The 21,262-nt window shown below is 44.6% G+C and overlaps 1 protein-coding gene across 5 annotated transcripts in view; it reads left to right on the top strand.

Annotated features, from left to right (window-relative positions):
* Positions 1-21,262, top strand: part of CSPP1 (centrosome and spindle pole associated protein 1) — a 1,290,317-nt gene that overhangs the window by 590,581 nt on the left and 678,474 nt on the right. The window lies entirely within an intron of this gene.

Here is a 21,262-nt window from a genome sequence, read left to right as displayed (position 1 = left end):
CGCAGGGCATATTCACAAGGTGAGGAATCCACAGGCAGATACTAGAAAAAGCGTTACCGAAGGTAAGTAACTTGTTCTTTTGGGAGCCTCGAAATGTGTCTTTATAGGGCTCTATTTTCCGACCTCACAAACGTAATCTGTTTTTTTCCTTTATTGCACTGCAGTGACACTGTGAGAGCATGCACATTGCTCACTACTTAGAAGTGCAGACATCATGCCAAGTGACTCGCATTGTAGGAGATGGGAAATCCTTTAAAGAGAGCCATTTTCTTTCGGTATTTCCCTTCTCTTTTTGCAACGCACCAGCAACATCATCGTGGGGTGATTAGCAGACAGACCACCATGCGTGAAACACCCAATGCCCCGCACTCTCTGACACAGCTTCCCGGGCGCTCACACAGAGCCGCACCCGAGTACTTCACCGGTCTTCAAAACATAATTTTTTTGTAAAGGAGACTCTGTCCTTTTTCACCCATTTTTTCAACCCCTACATGCCCACTCTGCCTATTGCTGAAAGTATTAGGCTCCCCTAAAATTTCCCTCTGGTTGCGCCTCTGCAAATGACCACAACAAGGCAACTCCAGCACGAACCTGCTCTCACCTTACACACGGTCTTGTTTTAGTGCTACAAAAACACACACTTTGCCTGCCTCACTAAGTTCTCACTCCCCCTCTTTAATATGAACATAAAAGCTTTCCAATTACTTTTATATTCCTATACTGTACTTCACATGGAAATATAGAACTCAAGGTTCTCGCCACCCCAAATTAGCTCTCTGGTATACTTTCTCAAATATAAGAAGCTCAGGTATTCAGTATCTGTCAGTCTCGGCCACTTTAAAACAGTGTACCTATAAACAACTCGACAAAACGTTATGTTTCTAAATTAACGTATTGCACTTAAAAGCTCTTTTACATTTCTTTCGCTAGAAGTACCTTTGTTTAAAACACCACCAGAGAAGGGTGTTGAAGTATGCTCCACAAAGAGTAACTCAAAGCTTTGTTATTTTTCATTTAAAAATCTGCCTGTCAATGCTTTTCGCAAGCCTTTTCAATGCCTTAAGAGGGTAGCTGGATGAGTATAATACGTCGTATTTAAGATCGGGGGCGGACGATGCACGGAAATAAGAACGTATAGTTAAATAAAGGGTGAGTGGATGCATGGCCAGATGCATCAATGGATAGATACATAGATCAATGTATGGATGGCTGGATGGAAGGATGAATGAATGCAAAGACCAGTACTTACGATAGACGGGTGGGCTGATAAATGCTTAGGATTGATTCTGGGACAGATATATCTATGCATATATAGGCGTATCGCTGCATGAATGGCACAGTGCCTACTTTACTATAGCCTTATAGCCCGCCGTAGCGGGCTATACCGGCTGTTAAAGGCCCGCTGCAGCGTTAAAGGCCCGAGCCGAAGGCGAGGGACTTTAACAACAGCAGCAGGACTTTAAAAGCCGGTATAGCCCTGCTACGAAGGGCTATAAGGCTATTAGAACATTCTGCCACTAGAGGGCAGAATGTTCTAACAAAACGAAGCCTTCAGGGAGCGCGAGGGGATTCAAATCCCCTCCGGCTCCCTGAAGTCTTTGTTCACAGCCAGAGCTGTGAACAAAGACACATTGGAATGTTGGCGCTCCGGGCTTATACCAGCCAATTTAAGCCCGGAGAACTCCATTGTTTTCAATGGAGCTGCCAACATTCCAATGTTCTAATATAGGTGAGTGCGCTCATAGATGCTTAAGGTAAGCGGACTAACAGATTTATGTATATTTACAAGTAGGAATATATCCATCAATTAAAAGATGGTTGAATGGCGCAGTGCTTAGGATGCATGGATACTGCGCTTCATTTGGGCCGGGTCTGGGGACCGGTACTTATTTACAGGCAGCCTCCAAACGACTCTCTACCAGGCTCTATTTTCGGCCCTCTCAAAGATAGTCATTTTTTTTTATTATTACGCTGCAGTGTCTGCATGCACATCGATGTACGCATGCTTATTTTGCTGACTACTGAGAACTGGAGACATCACGCTAGGTTACCCACGTTGTAGAAGAAAGGGAAATCCTTTAAACAATGTTTTTTTCCGAACCTACGCTAATTGGAGAGGATTTTCTAAAGCACACAATGATACTTATCTTGATTTAGACCACGCCCCAACTTACATAGCCCACACCCCTTTTAGAGCACCCCCACTTTTTTCTCCCACTTAGAACCCTAACTACACCATAGTACCAAACAGTGTAACCTTCCATTAAAATCTCGAATGGCACCAAGTTTCATAATTTTCCATCAACGCTATCAGCCATCTTCCACAGTACAAGAGTGTCTATCAGCACAAAGATGTTTTATCCACAGAAATGTTGTGTAATTTCTGTACCTGTCTGCTGGAACACTCATCACCAAAACGTATTAAAACATGGGAATTTGCCAGAAAAACACATACCATACCATAAAGCGATTCATAAATGGGCACACTGCCACTGCACCACCCTCTTCCCCATCCTTCCTTAACTTTACAAAATTAAAGAAAGACACACCAAACCTAGTAAACACACTATACCAATACAAGAACTTAATTTCAACAACCGGATCGCTCATGAGCAAAGCGTATTAAAACATACAAATTTGCGGGTAAAACATATACCATGCCATAGGGCACTTTATAAGTGCTCCCAGTGGTACTACGTCGCCTTCAGTAGCTCGACATCTGCATGTTATTAAATTCTGTGTTTTAATCAGAAACATACCAACCTTCCCCACCCCGCCCTTCCTTAACCGTACAAAATCAAACAGAAACCCCCACCGTTCCTAGTAGCGCCACTATACCCATACATAGGCTTAATTTTAACAGGTGTGTGCCGGAACACTTATCAACAAAAAGTATTCAAACATGCAAATTCGCGGGAAAAACATAAACAATGTCATAGCACGGTTAATAAATAGGCTCACTCAAATTACATTACCTTTACTAACTACACATGCCCACGTTACAAATGTCCATCTTATAATCAGCAACATACACACATCCCCCACCCCCACCCATACCCATGCTTAACCTTACGAAATCAAACAGCAAGCCCCTGCACTCCCGTTACCGCCACTATAGCCATAGATAGACTTAATGTCAACAGGTGTCTGCCGGAACGCTCATCAGCAAAACCTATTAAAACCTGCAATTTTGCAACTCAAACATACACCATACCATAAGACGGTTTATAAATAGTCAAAGTACCACAACACCACCTCAACACCCGCCCTTGCTTATTTTTGCGCAATAAAAGAAAGAGCCCCAGCAAACGTAGAAGAGCCACTATAGCCAAACAGAGGCTTAATTTCAACAGATGTCTCGCGAAACGCTAATCAGCAAAATGTATTAAAACATGCAAATTTGCCGCTAAAACATATCCCATTCCATATGGCGCTTTATAAGTGCTCCCAGTGGTACTAGATCACCTTTAGTAGCTCGACATCTGCACGTTACTATATTCTGTGTTTCAATCAGCAACATAACCACCTCCCCCACACCCACCCCCACCCTTCCTTAACCGTACGAAATCAAATGGAAACCTCCACCATTCCCAGTAGCGCCACTATACCCATATACAACGTTAATTTTAACAGGTGTCTGCCAGAACACTTATCAGCAAAAAGTATTCAAACATGCAAATTGGCGGTTAAAACATAAACCATCCCATTGCACGGTTTATAAATGGGCCCAGTCGAACTACACCACCTTTAGTAGCTAGACATCTATATGTTAATAAAGGTGCACATGCATCAACCAAACAAAAAGCGATTCCTTAATAGCGAGAAATAAGGAATCGTTATTAAGGAATCGCTTTTGGGCATGCATCAACAGATTCGGTAAATTTTAGCGATTCCTTAAAAATCGCTATTTTTACCGAATAATCAATAGCGGGGCATGCAAACTCCGATTAGCTAATAGCGAGTTCGGTAATACCGAATTAGCTAATAGCGAATTCGGTTTTAGCGAAATTGCAAATGACCGCGTCGCTCCAGGAACGTGTAGATGACATCACCAACCAGGAAATACTGCAGCCCCACCCTCATTGCCTCGACAGAGGAGCAAACAGGAGCTGTGAGTGAAGACTGCCTGTGCAGAGTGAAGCCACACCGACTGAGCTATCCGCCAAACCAAAGAACCATGGAGAAGGAAGCACCATCCAGCGCTGAGGCTGCACGCAAGCGCAAGTTCTCCGACAGGGAGCTGGAGCACCTGATAGAGGGAGTCAGCAGCAAGCACGATCGCCTTTTTGGTAAGCTGTCCCTCAAGGTGCCTGAGGGGGAGAAACGGCGCATATGGCTGCGCATCCGGGAGAGGGTGAATGCTGTTGGTGTGACGCCCCGCAGCATTGACGACCTCAAGAAAAGATGGTACGACCTGCGGAAGCGTGCTAAGGAGAGGATTGCGGAGAGGCTCCGGGAGGCGACCAGAACCGGAGGCGGCTCTTCGACGGTCCAAGCCAACACTGCCCTGGAGGAGCTGGTGGAAGGGACAATCGAGCGTGAAGCCGTCGTGGGAGTGACCCAGATGGACACCTCCGGCGCAGCCACAAGTGCCCAAGGTAAGATGCATGCCTGTGCCCATACCCAGCATAGCGTAAATCCATTCCCATGCCCCCAGCAGGATCTGAGTGTGCATGCAGCTTTGGCCCACACAGCTTTACTGTAAACACTAGTGCATCATGGGAGTTGTAGTCTAGTCAGACCAGTGTGCATGTACAGGCGTAAATACAATTCCGAATCACCACATAAGTTGAACATGGATAGAGACTGTTTATTTAGTGGATCACAGAGGGACATGTATGTGTACGACACTACGTAGGTGTAACTATCCCACTAACCATGCACTGTTTCACACACAGATGCATCTCCTGGGGAATCGGACGACAGCGGGCAGCTGATTATATCCGAGACACCTGTGGATTCCGACATGGAGACAGCGCAGGATGCGCATACATCACCTCCACCTGCCACCCCACCACCACCACCACCACCACCACCAGCACCACCAGCACCAGCCACACCAGCTGCAGCTACAACAGCCACTAAAGCGCCGAGGCGCAGGTCCCAAGTTGCGCACTTGCAGGTGATGGGAACACCCTCCACACAATTGGGACAAAGTCTGTGCACCATCACACCGCCTGCTGCACCACCTGGACGCGGCAGACTGCCACAGCGGCGCAGGGCTCGGCCAAGTTCTGTCTCCTCAGGTGACCTGATCTCCCACATACTTCTGCCATCGAGGAGAGGATGCTGCGTGTACAGCGCCTGCAGGAACGACACATGGCAACAATAAGCTCAAATATCGTGCGCCTTGCAAGGGCAATGCGTGCCATGACTGCGGCGGTTAGGGACATAACCACTGTGGTGGCAGAGGGCAATGGGCACCTCAGGGAGGACATCCATGAGCTCACCCGTGCCATGAGGGAGGGCCATGAGTGCGAGAGGAGGAGGCACCGTCAGCAATTGGTGCGGTCCGCGGCCTCTACAAAGGCCATCACACATCTCAGCAACAGCACCGCAGTGTTGGCACGCCGCTCGGTGTCCTTGCAGGTGGACCTTGGGCACTTTTGCGGGGATGTTGCCAAGGCACTAGGGCAGATGACCGCTGCTGTCGAACACCTACAGAGCGGCACATTCAGTGCTGGTGCATTGGGAGGGGAAGACGGCAGTGAGGCTGCCTCGAGTGTCAGCAGTGTGTCAGTGGCAGAGGCCAGCACCAGGCGCCGCAGTTCGCGGACCTCCACGGGGACAGGCTGTGGTGAGGCGTCGGAGACACCTGAGCGGAGGCTTGGTGTACGTGGCAAGCACCACTAGACAGATTTACAGCCATACCTGACCGTGGTGGGGCAACCATGGTCATCCCCTTCCTGAGGCTGCACAGCCGTGACTTTAACGCACATTTGTAATAACTTTTGTCATGTCGAGCATTATTTACATCGCTTGTTTGGTTGCACATAGCGCAGTGCTACTGTGCATTAAACAGTTGTACCCCCAACAAAATAGTAATGTATCATTCTCACCTGATTCGGAAATGATGTTGCATGATGTATGTCCGCCTCCTATGGCCCTCTGCTGTGTTAGGGACGTGTGCCTGTCGGTGTTGGGCGGGTGGTTGGTCATCCCGGTGGTCGTCATTCCTGTCCACCTCTATGGGTATCCCCCTTCTGGTCGCAATGTTGTGCAGCATTGCACATACAGCAATAATCCTGCAGCAGGTTTCAGGTTTGTATAGCAAGGCGCCGCCAGTCTTATGTAGGATTCTAAAGCGACTCTTCAGAATCCCAAATGTCCTCTCTATGACATTCCTAGTGCTTATGTGTGCTGCGTTGTAGCGTTGTTCCTGTGGGTTTGCTGGATTGATGTTTGGGGTGAGTATATATTCACGCAGGGCGTAAGCACGGTCACCTAGAAGATAGAAGCAAACACTTAGCAATGGTGATGTTCATACATGTGTGGTGTTCATGTGGGGAAGCGGAATTTGTACGTACCAAGCAGGAGTCCCTCTCCAAATTCTCCGTTGAGTAGACGCCTGTGGATTCCACTGTGGCGGAATATGTAGGAGTCGTGTGTGCTCCCCAGAAATTGTGCCACTAGGTCCGTTATGATGTGATTGGCATCGCACACAACCTGCACGTTGATTGAGTGGTATGACTTGCAGTTACGGAATTATGTACTCATTTGCTGCGGGTGGACATATGCGGATATGCGTACAGTCGATGCATCCAATTACATGGGGTAATTGTGCCACCTAGTAGAATGCCTGTTTGTTGCGGTCCAACTGCTGTGGGGAAGCTGATGTGGGTGTGTAGCATTGTCAGCATGGCATCTAGGAATTTCTTGAAGAAGCGTGAGAGTGCGCTTTGCGATACGCCTCCGGCTACCGCAATTACCCCCTGGAAACTTCCTGAGGCCGGTAGGTGCAGGCTGCATAGGACCTGGACGTGCGCAGGGATTGCATTGGTCCGGTGTGTCTGTTGCTGCAGTAATGGTTCCAGGTCTGCAATGAGGCGCATGATCATGGCACGATTCAGTCGATACTTCTCGTACACCTCGTCCTCATTCTGCCCGAGCAAGGTGATGCGCAGTCTGAAAACTCTCTCCTGGACCCTTCTCCTGCGCTGTCCTGCCGCATTGATACGCATCCTCCTTGCAAGCACGTAGAGGGCTGCCATTTTGTGGTAGCCAACAGGGTCTCCTTGGCCACATATAAGGGTTTGGTGATTAACACAATCAGTTGCACATGTTTAATTTTTTTTTTTTATTCACATGACTTTTTTTTTTAACTTTACCTCCAGGTTCTGATTCCCCTTATTTAGCTCATGCTAAATAGCGATTTTTGGGATTTTCGGTATTTGCGACTGTTGTTGCATTGGGTTGCGATTCGTTATTAGCCATTGGCACTTGCCGGGAGCTATTAGTGATTTCGGTGATTGCTAATTCGGTATTTAGGGATTCGGTATTTTTGCATGTTGGTTATTTGCGATTCGGTATTTTCCCGGATTTCATTTAGCGATTCGTTATTTGCTCACATTTTGGGTTGATGCATTGGGATTCGGTTTATTTTACTCGCTAACGGGTGATTTTAGCGATTCGGTATTTTACCGACTGGATTTTGGCTTGATGCATGTGCCAGAAAGTCGTTTAAACAATCTGTAGAGTGTATAGCAGGGCATGGGGAGAGTAAACAAAGTTCTAATTCCCAAACTTTTGATATACAGTCCCTTTACTGTATCTATATTAAAGATATTAAATGTAATGAATAAATTAACGAGTGTCTCAAAAGGGATAGTGAAGCTCACCATCAGTAAAACACGAACCACTTCAACACCTACATATATCTGCCACAGCCTGACCAATAGTATCACTTATAATCACATGTAGTTCTGTAATGTCAAGAGTCATACAGAAAATATACCGCACATTTAAATTCTTTATCTCTCACACATTTATAAAACATCGCTTCTAAAGAAGCATTCCCCAACTACTTCTATTCCAACAGACAATCATTAATACGTTTACTACCATATATTTTAGTATATCTACCTTTTTAATATTCACTAGTCAGAAACTACAAAAACTATTAACTATACCCAAATGCAAACCAGAAACCATGGGCCATATTATCAAGGTGTGAACATGGGCTTCTATGGGAATTCACAAGGGCATATTATCAAGCCCATTATCGCCGCTCTACGGCAGTTTCCTGCCGCTAAAGCGGCAAGACTTTTAACGCCGCCCTTGATAATAAGGCCCCAATATTCTTATTATATCTCAACTTAGTATAACATGATTCAAACTATGCGTTCATATAAAAGGAACGTATCACTTTTCCTATCTCCATCTCCTCTCCATGTAATCTCAAAACACTGTACACGGCCCCACTGTACAACAACCTACCCTGACTTACATTCAAACCTACCTCTCAGTGTCAAAAATGAGACCACAACCTGCCCACGTAACATTTCTGCATTTCGTTTTATCGCTTTTAACTTAATAACACATACGTCTCCTACCACCACCCCCCACAAAAGGTATCAGTTGCAAACGTGCAATATTTTCTTTATCTCCCCAAATACATTACAAACTCAAATTAATGCTGTACCTCATTTTCAAAACAATACAGTCCTATAAAGATGACAAACTACACTTCTTCTCTCTGAAAAATTCCTAAACCTATATAAAATACTTGTATAACAGCTCAAATTGTATGCATATTTCATAACCAATATCAAACACCACACTTTACTAACACTACATTACTTTAAAATAAAAAGTACTTTCAAAATTAAAAACATCACCTCAAATACTTAATCAATACTATAAAACACATAACACACCTTGTTCATTTCTAACTCACCTTTGTAGTTGTTATCCAGATTTCAAATGACACACGCATACAATTCTCTCTTTCTCACATAGTACATGTAAAGCTCCGACTTCATCAAGAATGAAACCAGAAATGGCACCATTTCTCTATCGTTCCACACATAAATACATGTAAAGAACAAATCAGAATACTTCATTCCTTCAACGACATTCCAAAACTGTCATCCATTGGTTAATTTTGAATTTTCCTTCTGAAAAACTACTTACTTATTCCGTGCCACCTACAGGTCACAAGTTCAACCTATTTTATCACCACACTTTCTGGAACCTTCTAAGACACCTGCAGGTTAAAAGTTCATCATTTTTTTTTAACTTAACGATATACTTTTGCAACATTTTATCGAACATTCAACAGCACGTTAAAAGTTCACAATAGCGGTCAGTAGTTCATCAGCTTTATTCCCAACTCCAGCAGCACCTCACCTTACGCCCCCAGCGCCATCAGACCCATAGGAGTCCATGCTTTTCACTTTCCAAATACCAAATTCATTTCATACACACAAATTTACCTTCACACTCCCTATATAACACCCCCTAAGCACCATACACAAGTTACAATGTTCGAAATAAAAGTTCTTCCAAGTAGCTATAACTACATGATGACACTACTTGCACAGATGTGGCACAGCAGCCAGAGCACATGACTTCACAGAATATGACACACAGTTTGGGCTCACGCTTTCATCCCCGAGTCCGGCAGCAGCTCAGCTCAGCAGCATGAGACTCTACACACTACCTCACGTATTTTCTGTACCCAGGACTTTCACACCACTACGGGTCAGTAGTTCATCCTAGTAGGTATAAACACATGCTGACATTACTTCCACAATTGCACTGCAGCGGCCAGGGAACATGACTTCACAGCATAAGACGCACAGTGTGGGCTCACGCTTTAATACTCGAGTCACGCACAAGCTCACCTTAGAAACATCACACACTAGCCAATACCTCACTTAATTTTCGTAGCCTAGAACTTTCACACCGGTAGGTATGATTAGTTTACTTCGCACCCCCTCTATAGCACACCCCACAAAGGTTACAGTGCTCCTACTCTCCTCTTTCCCACATTTTTTGCCCTTTTCCCCCCCTTACTCGCTTCAACTGAATCACAAAATGGCGGCCAACACTTCCTAGTTGCAAACGCTCACAGTGCTCGCAGCCAATCAGCAGCAAGCTCGTGCTCATAACGCCTCAGCCAATCAGATGGCAGAATTCCCAAATATCGATATCTGTAAATTTCGATATTTCTCAAAAACTACTGTATGGATTTACACCAAATAAACAAAAGCGAGCTTTCTAGACCAAGACCCTTCTCCCTGCCGAATTTGGGGTAATTCCGTTCACCTGTCCGACCTGTAGCCTTGTCTAAAGTTTCCTATGGAAAATAACATTGAAAAAACACGTTTTGGGACCCCTTTTTTTCTCGTCCCCCCCCCCTTCATGAATCACCCCCAAACTTTCAACATAGGAACTGATCTCAACAGAGAATTGGTTTTGAAAATTTCACGAAGATTCATCAATCGGCGCCAAAGTTATTGCGAATAGAATGTTGCCATTTTCCTATAGTAACTAGGTCCTAACTATAACTACCTACTGGCGACCGCCAGTAGGTAATTATATATATATATATATATATATATATATATATATATACATACATATAATAATTTTTTGCACCAATCAATGCAGCCTCCCAGAAAAAACACACACACAAGGCTAAGCAATGCTCTGAGACCTTGTCTTTGCAACATACATACACAAACCAGGAGGACCAAGAGACACTTGAACTGCCTTTAATGAATAGCAGAAAAGTAGTCATGCAAAGAAAAAAACATGCATTGTTAGCCCATAGGCTGCATTGGAAACTTAACAGCATAGAAAATGAAAGTAAATGTAAAACATCACCACCCTCAGCCCTCAAGTGCACAGCAGGCTGTAGTATCCAGCCCCACTATGGCCTTCTGCAGTGTTTTAGTCAAAGGGGTACGACCTCCCGATCAGCGCCGTGAGCTGCCATCTTGGATTTCTGTGCCAACTGGTGACCGATGGCCGTTGGGGCTAATACTCATTGATATTTGTAGAGGTAAGCATGCTTGTCAGGGTCTGGGTTGCAATAAGCTGGTATTGAGGCGAATTGGTGCGTATGACGATGGATGATTACCACTGACTGGAAGAGCCTCACTGTAGTGTGGCTATTTTGCGCGACAGCTCTCTAGCAACCCACCCCACCCCCAATCCTTAAAGTGAGTTAATGGCAATAAAGTATAAATCTAGTGTTGCATAAATCATGCTGCATTTTTATTCTACTGAAGAAAGGTTGTATTTAGTTCGAATTGGAAATTTACCTATATTAGAGCCACTACCCTGTACAAGTTTAACAGTTATAACCTAAAAAATTATTAAATGTAAGTATATTTAGCAAGTACACTATCTGTGATGCATAAGTTAACTTATTGTGGATTTTTCACTTAAATGTATTTTATTAGTCTTTTCGTATATTATGTTTAAAGCATACCTTGAAATCGTGGCGAACACTGAAAAAAGTATAATCTTTGTCTAGATTGTAGAGAAGCGTTATTTAATTAATTCACATTCGCTTGTGGGATGCTGGTGAATTATACCTAATTCATTACACCATTACCTTTACCATACCAGGCGTAGGATGCCACTGAGACTTAAGCACACAGGCAAAACGAAGGAGCAGCAATTGGCAGCGGGCGATCAATAGACTTGGGCAGGTGAGTAAAATCAAGGGGAAAACAGCAAGTGTGTAGGGACCCATGTTACTGCTCCTGTGCAGCGCACCTTCCAGTGCACTGCCATTGAGTCAGAAAAATGCCTGCAGAGTGGATGGGGTCAAGGTTATCTGCCCCCCGTCCCTCATAGAGGCTAGGCTAGCCAAGCAAGAAACCATACATTGAGTCGGTGGTAATAGTGCGGGGGGAAGACTCTAGGGGGCCCCTTCAGCACAGTACCCTGTCCTGAGAGCTGCTGAGTCCGGAGGGGGGCCCCACCATGTACTTTGCAGGGAGTGTCCTAAAGGATATACGCTGCAAGGTTAGATGAAGTGTGGAAGATCACCCTGGAGTGGTGGTAGGGTTTAAAAAGCAAAAGTGGCAACAAAAGTAGCAGGCAGCATATCACTCGAAGCACAGTGAGAAAGTGCACTAAAGAGCAAAGGCAAAAATGTGTTTGGGATGGAGGGAATTCATTTCCGAGAATTCACTGTGCAAATTGTAGTGAAGACCAGACACTGAATTCCCTCTGAACAGAAATGGAGTTGCTGTAGGTCAGCTTAGCTTTGTTCCTTCTTGCATGGTTTCCCTTTCACACCTGTAGGTCTGTTGACTACAAAAGCACCACACCGGATAAAAATAACTGCAGACTACATGTAGCAGTGAGCCTCCAGGTATTATTCAGAGTATGTCTAAACCTAGGTTGATATAGCTTTCTCGCACACACACAATTATGCCTGTGCAGTGTCACGAAGAACGTAGCTCAGTCTCACATTAATGAACAAGTCCTACGTCAAGGAATACATCCACAGAATGCCAAGATGGTACCATGACTGCGTACTGGTTACAATATGCCAAACCAAGAGTGTGGCAATCACCAGAGTTTACAGTATCTACCCTTTCGCACACTTTTGCCTTGCATAAGATCTAATTTATCCGTTGGAAGTGTATTGTATTCATTTTAATGTGTCCTAAATAGAAAATAGCAATTTCATCACATATTATTTGTAGTAGTAACAGTTCGGACCTATGATTTTTACCTTTTATTTTCTATTTTTAACATTTTTATAAGTAATTGGATTTGAATTTAATTGCTAACTCCTGTGTGATTACGTGATGTCTGTTTTCTAAACTGATCCCCGAAATCAACAGACATTTACTCCATTCCACTACAGATTAATGGATTTCGCAAGAGTAACTGTGGAAGGAGGGAATATTTTAGCCTTTGTCAAATAATGTGAGAAATGAAGTGCAAATGATGCCACCTAGCCCATGGGGACATTGCTGTCTTCCCTAAGTTAGTATGAGCACGCTGCAGACTGACCGCTGCTTTGCACACGTTACTACATGGGTTTATTTTGCAAATGCCTCTTTTGATATTTTTACATGAGAACCTTCTGTTTTGTTCACGCTTTGCAGGTTCCTGGGACTTAGTGTGAATATTGTGAACAAGGTCAAACAACAATGACCTTTGTTATTCTGTCTGCTCAGGCCTTAGCACCTAGACAAAACATACAGATGCAGCTATTGTTTGGGAATATGTACTTTGGTCTTATTGGAATACACGGATAGGTAGCACACACTTGGAGAGGGACCTTTCCTGGGAGAAGAGCATGACAGCGCCTATGATGTAGAACTCACATCTATAGACTGAGGTATGGGATCTACAGAAAACACCCAGAGATGATCTGTTATTTAATCATGTTGCTTCTATACAAGGTAAAGGAGGTTAGGCTATGCTGTCTCTCATTATGACAGCTCCTATTATGATTTACGGACTACTTGCTATGCTGACCGTATTTGTGTTATGCATTTTTCTGGTTTTTGTGGCACATATACTGCATATTAGAGCACGTTAGTTAAAATAAATATTTTCAACTTGTTTGTGTCTCTGTCAGATCTTACTGTGGACTAGAACAAGTGTGTGTGTCTTGTAACCACGATTCCTGGGAGAGTCGGAGTGTTATGTTCTGGGGTGTCTAATCACTTGTTCCTCTGTCAGTGAGTAGGAAGGCAAGTGAGACACTATAGCTAGTCGATCCTGGGGTCATGGATACTAAGGTGGTAGGATGACTCGGTCCTTATATATTAAGGTCCCATAATCCTACGCATAGTTCTGTGTTTGCACAGAATCCCTGCAAATTGGCGCCGCCAGCATTTGTTCTGTTAATTATTCACGGGACCCCTGAGTAGCGCTTCTGCTCGTCCACAATACCCTCTTGCCGCTTCCCGGGGACGCCCGAGGCAGGAGGGATTAGCTTCCTGCAGTTGTAGGGTACACCTGTTTCTGTAGGTTTTTCAAGCTTGAATTCTAAAAGGTATCTTCGACCCTTTTTGCGATATCGTTTTCTTTGACTTCCCATAACATATGGCACAACCAGTCGCGATACCGGCACATAGCCAGGCGGCGGTTACACAACATTTGACATTGCATAGAGTCCCTGATTCGGTGGGTAACATTATCATGGTGGTCGAGGCGGATCCAGCATACCGCTTTGAGTTTTTTTTATTCCTTGGTTACATTTTCTGCAGTTAATTCAAATGACGATTTTTTTCCACGCTGAAACAGTCGCTGCTCTTCCGGTGGCATATCGTCCTTACATGATGATTGAATATCCATTGACTTCGTGGGAGCATATGATTTGGTTTATTGGCACCCTTCCTCACCCTATCTCTTTTGTTCGTATGGGCCCCTTAAGTATAGATGGGGCTGCTTGGCTGGTTTTACACCACATCCAAACTATCTAAATGTTACTATAGTGGAGCTTCGTCAACTCTATGCACAGGTGACTCAACTCTATGGATGGGTCATATAATACATTTCTCGTACCATTCAGTTGGGTCCGCCTGGAGCTGGGCCTCCGGCACCTGTACTGGGTGGGGGTCTTGTGATTAGTCCCATCATGATTAATTCCGTGATGGGCAAACGTCCTCAAAATCATGAGGATCTTCCCTTTTGGATATCACAAAAAATTGAACAGATTGAAGCAGTTTTCCCGCACACGAGCCCTGTGGAGAACCACAGGATTCTTACTATGTGTTTGCTAAGTGGTCTGATTCCCCCTCTAGCAGATTACAACAACTGGGGAACGGTGTTTGCCTCAGTGTATACACTGTGCTCTGGCACCCCCTTCATCAGCTTTCTCCCAAGAGTTCTAAAACGAGTACAGGATGAACACGGAGCTGGCCCAGCCCTGGATCTTGGGATGAGATTAGTGGGAAGGTTCCCTATTGTCTCCAATCTGATTCTGGCTAACATTTAAGGTGAAGCGTCTGCTTGCAGGTGTGCAACGTCTTGCGGTGGTGGCGGATGCTGATCGGGAGCGACAGTTGCAGATTATTATTGCAGATGTCTACACATCCCTGGGTCGCAATAATTTGGGAGTCAGACCATTTATACAAGTAGAAGCTAAACCCCCTCTGGACAAGGATGGTCGTCCAGTCTTTCCTAAGAAGGGCTGGAACAAAAATTGGCAGCAACAGAAGCCTAGGTCCCGTTCTGGTTCGCCTCCACCGGACGCTTCTGAGCATAGAACCTACATTCCAGATTATGCCCAGCGTGTCAAACCGCTATACGCGTTGATATAACCTTCTTTTTCGTCTTCCAGTTGGCTTCCGGAACATACCGCAGTTCTGCGGTCTTATCAGTCTGATCGGCTTGCTACTCAATTCTTGTTGACACAAGATAATACTACGAATTTGGTCATAAGAATTGTACTGCGGACGTTGAGCTTCACCTACGTGACTTTTAATGAAGGGAATTCAGTTCCCATAGCATATAAATCACATTTGCATACTCAATTCAATTCTAAAAGAACGCTAGAATGGGCTAGTTCATTGACATCGGCTGATGTTAATTTCATCTTTGATCCTTCTTTGCAGACACAAGAGTTTTTACAATATGAAAATGTTCATCCTCTTCCTTTATCCCTACTACCTCTTGATCCGTATAAATGTAACATTTACACTGATGGGTCTGCACAGCCAGCAATTGGTTCTAAACATGACTATTCTGCAATCTGCACTATTGGGGGAGGCACAATAGTGGACGGTGATTTTAAATCCTCCCTGGTTCACACACAATCCCTTGGGGATTGTACGGCACAATTGGACGAGTCATGCGCTTTACTATTAGCCCTTAAGTTTGCTGATCCTGAAGTGCCTACTCTTGTAGTGTGCGATTCCTTCTACTGTGTACAATCCTTTAATGACAACCTATTTTTTTGGATACAGAATGATTTTCGTGATTCTAAAGGTAGCGCAATAAAGCCTAAAACGATTTGGGTCCGGGTGGCCTCTCTTAAGGAACGTTTACCACTCAGACATGTAATGCATAAATTGGGCCCTCAACGTGTGGGAGCACACGGTGTTGGTAATTTCATGGCTGATACAGCAGCCAAATCTGCAGTATCCACATGCACGGTAGCATCTTTTACAAGATCCACGTTTAAAATTGATGATGATATTTTAGCTGCTATTGCTGCAACGAAGGAGGGGGCATCTTATCCCCAGGGTTTCCCCGCACTTTATACTTATCACTTGACAACTGACCAAGTTCCATTTGTGATTATTTCCTCTGTTGGCAATCGCTCGATTCCCAACGAGAACCGCAGGCTTTCGCTTATTGTGGCTGCCCATGAAGGAATGGCTTCCGTCCATGCAGGAGTGACAGTTACAATTACTCTTTTACAGCAACGTTATTGGTGGTGCGAATTAAATGAACAAACGCGCAAATATGTACTTTCCTGTGACATTTGTCAACAGATGAAATCTTCTACTGTCTCGCGTCCACCACACACTTTTCATTTCTAATCAACCGTTTGGTTGTATTTATCTCGATCACTGCGGTCGCTTGTCCTCTGACAATGCTTTAAAATTCATTTTGGTTGCAGTGGATTCGTGCACTAAATTCCTCTGGGTTTGGCCGCAGCACAGTGTTGACACTCGTACTGTTATAAAAGATTTGCATGTCTTTGTAGGGACATATGCCTGTGGCACCTTCCATTCAGACCAGGGTCTGGCTTTTACCTCTAAGGCTTACCGGGATTCGATGAAGTCGATGGGGATGCAGATGCATTTCTCGTCTCCATTTCGGCCTGAGGGCAATTCAGTTTTGGAGAGGATGAACCGTGACTTAAAGCAATCTTTAACAGCAAGGCTGGGACTGGTTAACTCCTCTATATGGGGTTCAACGTGCCCTTGTGCACTCAATCTCCCTAGCAGATCTCTTGGTGGGCAGACCCTGTTCGAAATGCTCTTTGGCATTTATATGTTTGTTCCTGACCTTGAGGCGGCTACGGCAACATTTGACGTAGATAACCATTGTGCTATGTTACAGGATCTACAAAAGAATTGAGATGCTTTAGCAAAATTGCTTTAGCAAAATCGCATTTGCCCTCGCCGACCGATACATCAGTCTTAGTCCCTGATTCTGGCTGGCTGGCTTCCGAAAGTTGGATATCCGGGAAAAAGTGGTGAACAAAAAATATTTTGGACCCTTCTACCGTGCTCCGGTCCCGGTCCTTGGTCTAAAGGGCACCCGAACTGTAATTTTATCTCCACTGCCTGGATGCAAAGATAAACGATTCATTTCCGTTGAACATGTCAAACTACATTATATGGCTGATTCTCAATAGGATGCCTAGAAGCGTCCCAAGCCGGAGTGTTTCCCGCCAGCAAATGAATAATGTTTCTCCTGAGTCCCTCCAACACATGACAGGGGAGATGGAGTCTTCATTTGATGTATTGCCTGTTTTGCCTTCAACGCCTGCTATTATGGAAAACGAGTATTCTTCACTGCCAGTTGATCTTATGGTTGATATCTCTGAACCTGTATACATTCAGCATCTAACTGGGAACAACCTCCACTGTTTCGGCTCAGCTCCAGTGGTTACTATCGTGACCATGATAACTTTTCTTCGGATACATAGTCGTTGTCTTCGTCTATTGCTGTGCCTCCTAATCGGATTTGTGTCTTCGTCTCGAGCTTAAAGAGCACATACCTAGTCCCACCATGGACATACATCTGGATCATGTTGTCAATGGTGTTTCTCTTCATGTGGATTGGATTTGTGGTGGTCATTTTCCTTTTGATTAATATCCACTACTTACCTGAACGCTCTGCTGTGGAACTGGTGGACGGAGTACTGGCCCACATACAATGAAAAGTGACCAAACATTAGTTACTATTTCAGCAGTCCCGTTCGCTGATGGCATTGTTTGGGACAAGGAGCCAGATGTACGACCAAGAAAATTGCGCATCGCAAATTGCGATTCTTTTGCGAGTCGCAATTAGCGAGGCGCAATTTCCGATGTACAACAGTGTATTTCACACTGTTTGCGATACCCAAAGGGGTCGCAGATTGCGAAGCTCATTAATATTAATGAGCCTCTCGCAATTTGCTAACCCATTGGGAATGACAGCCCTCCCAGGGATGGTGGCCTGCTGGTCTCAGCAGACCACCATGTCTGGGACTGGTTTTTAATAAAGCAGCTTTTTTTTTTGTTTTAAATGCAGCCCGTTTTCCTTAAAGGAAAACGGGAATGATTTTCAAAAAGAAAAATTAAACTTTTCAGTTTCATTTTTTTAAGGGCAGGCAGTGGTCTCTGTGACCACTGCCTGCTCTTAAAAAATATTTTCCAACATAATCACAAAGAGGAAGGGGTCCCCTTTGCGAGTGGTTTACCACCTATTTGAAATAGGTGGTAAACTTCGAGTGTTTTGCAAAACACTAGTACATAGCATGTTGACTTGCTATTAGGAAGGGACACCCCTTCCTAATAGCAAGAGTCGCAAATGCCATTTTGCGAGTCAGAGACTCGCAAAATCGCATTTGTACATGCTATTACCCTTTTTTGCGGCCGCACACCGGAGGCTCTCCCGTTTGTGGCCACAAAAAAAGGGTCGTACATCTGGCCCAAAGTGCCTTTCAATGTAAATGGTCCGACGGAGACCCTCCAAATTCCATACTTCTTCCGTGTTTCATTGGGAGATGTTGTTTTGCCTGGAATGCATTCAGATGATGGGATGTCGGTGCTGTTAATTCTTTGTTTTTGATTTACAATATAATACTGTTTTTGATACAGAAGATATATATTTGAATTCAGCAAATTATGCAGATCTATTTTGTTACCAACATTATGGCCATCACTTTCTTCACAAATCCAGTACTCTAAGACCCACTTTCAATTATACACAATTGGAACATTGTCCACCACCTTCTAAAATAAGTTCTGTTACACAGAAAAAGAACTGTACATATTTTACCGGTTAAAATCTGACCCAGCATCATATTATTTTAAATTGAATGTCCCTAGGTTGAACAAATAGATGCTTTCACAGACTAAACTAATTTATTCCTCATCTTTTATAGATAATCTGTCACTGAAGGATTATGATTGTTGGAAAGACACTGTTGATTTAAAGTCTATTTGGGGCACTTAAGTTTCCCAAGTGCAGTGGAGTGAATCCTTGAAATTTGCATGTTTACTGCCGTCTCAAATATTATTTTTAAATCAGACAGTGCAACAAACTACCCGCTTCGGTATGGCCACTGCAAAATAATTTAATTTCTCTGGATGTCAAACCATGTTTAAAATTCTCTATAGACAGGACAAGGGTGTTTCGGGAATCAGACCTTCTTCTGATTTCATTTGTTCCACCTAGAAAAGGTCACCCTTCACATGAAGCAGTATAGCCTGTTGGGTTTCTATAGTCATTACTTTTTGTCATGACAAAGCAGGAAAGCCATTGACTGCACACTCTACAAGACAAGTAGCTGCATCTGCAGCCCTGTTTGCCGGAGTATCGTTACTGGACATTATCAGGGCAGCGACATGGACAAATGTCCACATCTTCACAAAACATTGTCTGTATTCTTCACGGAAAGCGAATGCCACAATTGGTCAGTCAGTGTCATGATGCCCCTTTCAGTAGGGTACAGAAACCTTATTTTACAGTACATATTATGTTAATCAATTTTTTTTTTTTAAAACAAACTTTATTTGTCAAGTGACACATATACTGCAAGCCCTGTACCCCAGGGATGTCTGCACAATCCGAGCATATAATATTGACTTTGACATTTTGCAAAATGATACCCAAGAAAAGTTAAAGGTAATACAATAAAAACCTAACTCCCCTCCTCCCCCCCTCCCAAGCCCCCGGATCGCACTATACATCCGCTATAAACAGAACCATTCTAATATGACAATAAAGCTACTCACCAGGGTTCCAACACCCATCTCTCTCCCCAAATCCTCCCCTATGAGCCCTAATCTTATAAACGCGGGTCCTGTTCTACCGGAACCGGGTCTAGGAGCAATCCCCGATAGTCTGCCCACCTTTTCCATATTTTAAAGTGTTTTAAGGGGCACCCCCTGGCGATGAAAATGGGTTTCTCTAGGCCCATGCAAAATTCTAGTCCATTCTTCCATGCGGCTAATGCAGGGGGCCTCTGTGCTTTCAACGCCCTCGCTATGTCCCTTTTGGCCAGTGCAAGACCCAACAACAATAAATGGCGTTTGTAAACGTTGCCGCCTATCCCCTCCATTACGTGTAGTAATGCTTGTTTCGGCGAGCGGGGAACATCCCATCCCAGCACTTCCGATTAACAATTGTAAACCCCCCTCCAAAAACGATCTAGGGAGATACACTGCCAAACCGTGTGAATCAACGTACCGTCCTCCCGGTTACATCTGAGACATACAGGGGAGGCAATCAACCCCGCCCTCCATAAACCCATGCGTGTGTACTAGGCCCTATGTAGGTATTTAAACTGGACCAGGCGCAGGCACACCGCTATGGCCGCTCCTCTTGGGACAGCCAGGGCCTACACCCAATCCTCTTCCTCCAGGGGACCTAAATCCCTCTCCCAATCCTCCTGGAGTTTCTGTAGTGTGGAGGAGCAGTGGATAACCAGGGTTTGATATATCCTGGAGATCTTACGGTCCTGGAATTCTCTCATAAAAACTTTGGCCTCCAGGGGGCTAAACTCAGCCAAAGACTCCAATCCCGGCGAGCGTGTCGAAATTGGAGATACTTGAAGAACTGGGACTTTGGCGGTGTGAAATTCCACCCGAAGGTCCTGGAAGGATTTTATATCTGGACCCCTCATGACATCCCCCAAGACCGATATCCCTATATGATACCAGCCCCGAAATCCCTGCAGGGCAGCTAGTTGTGGCAACCGTCCATTATCCCAGAGAGGAGTCTCCCGCGTTAGTGTGTTCCACCACCTCATCCTACGCAATGCCTGCCTCCAGATCTGGAACACAACCTTCGTTGCCGAGGGCAATGATCCCCGCAGTGCTGCCGAGTATAATATCCTATGTAGCGAGTGGTCTCCCAGGAGCCGCCTTTCTACTGCATATGCCTGGTCCTCCCGATCGCCATACCACCATTCGTTCAATACAAGCAAATGAGATGCCTGATAATTTGACAGGATATCTGACGATGCCAGTCCCCCACAGTAGGTGGATAAAAAGCCCTTCCGCAGGGCCACACGTACTTTGCCCTCCTCCCACAAGAACTGCCCAATTTGCCTGCCTGAACCAGCGGGGGGATCAGATATGGATGGTTGTGTAAATGATAAAGAAAGCGG

The sequence above is a fragment of the Triturus cristatus genome, chromosome 5_1, assembly GCF_964204655.1.
Source record: "Triturus cristatus chromosome 5_1, aTriCri1.1, whole genome shotgun sequence".
NCBI classification, from domain to species: Eukaryota; Metazoa; Chordata; class Amphibia; order Caudata; family Salamandridae; genus Triturus; species Triturus cristatus.
The sequence above is the reverse complement of the archived record's forward strand: the minus strand, read 5'-3'. Positions and strand labels throughout refer to the sequence as shown.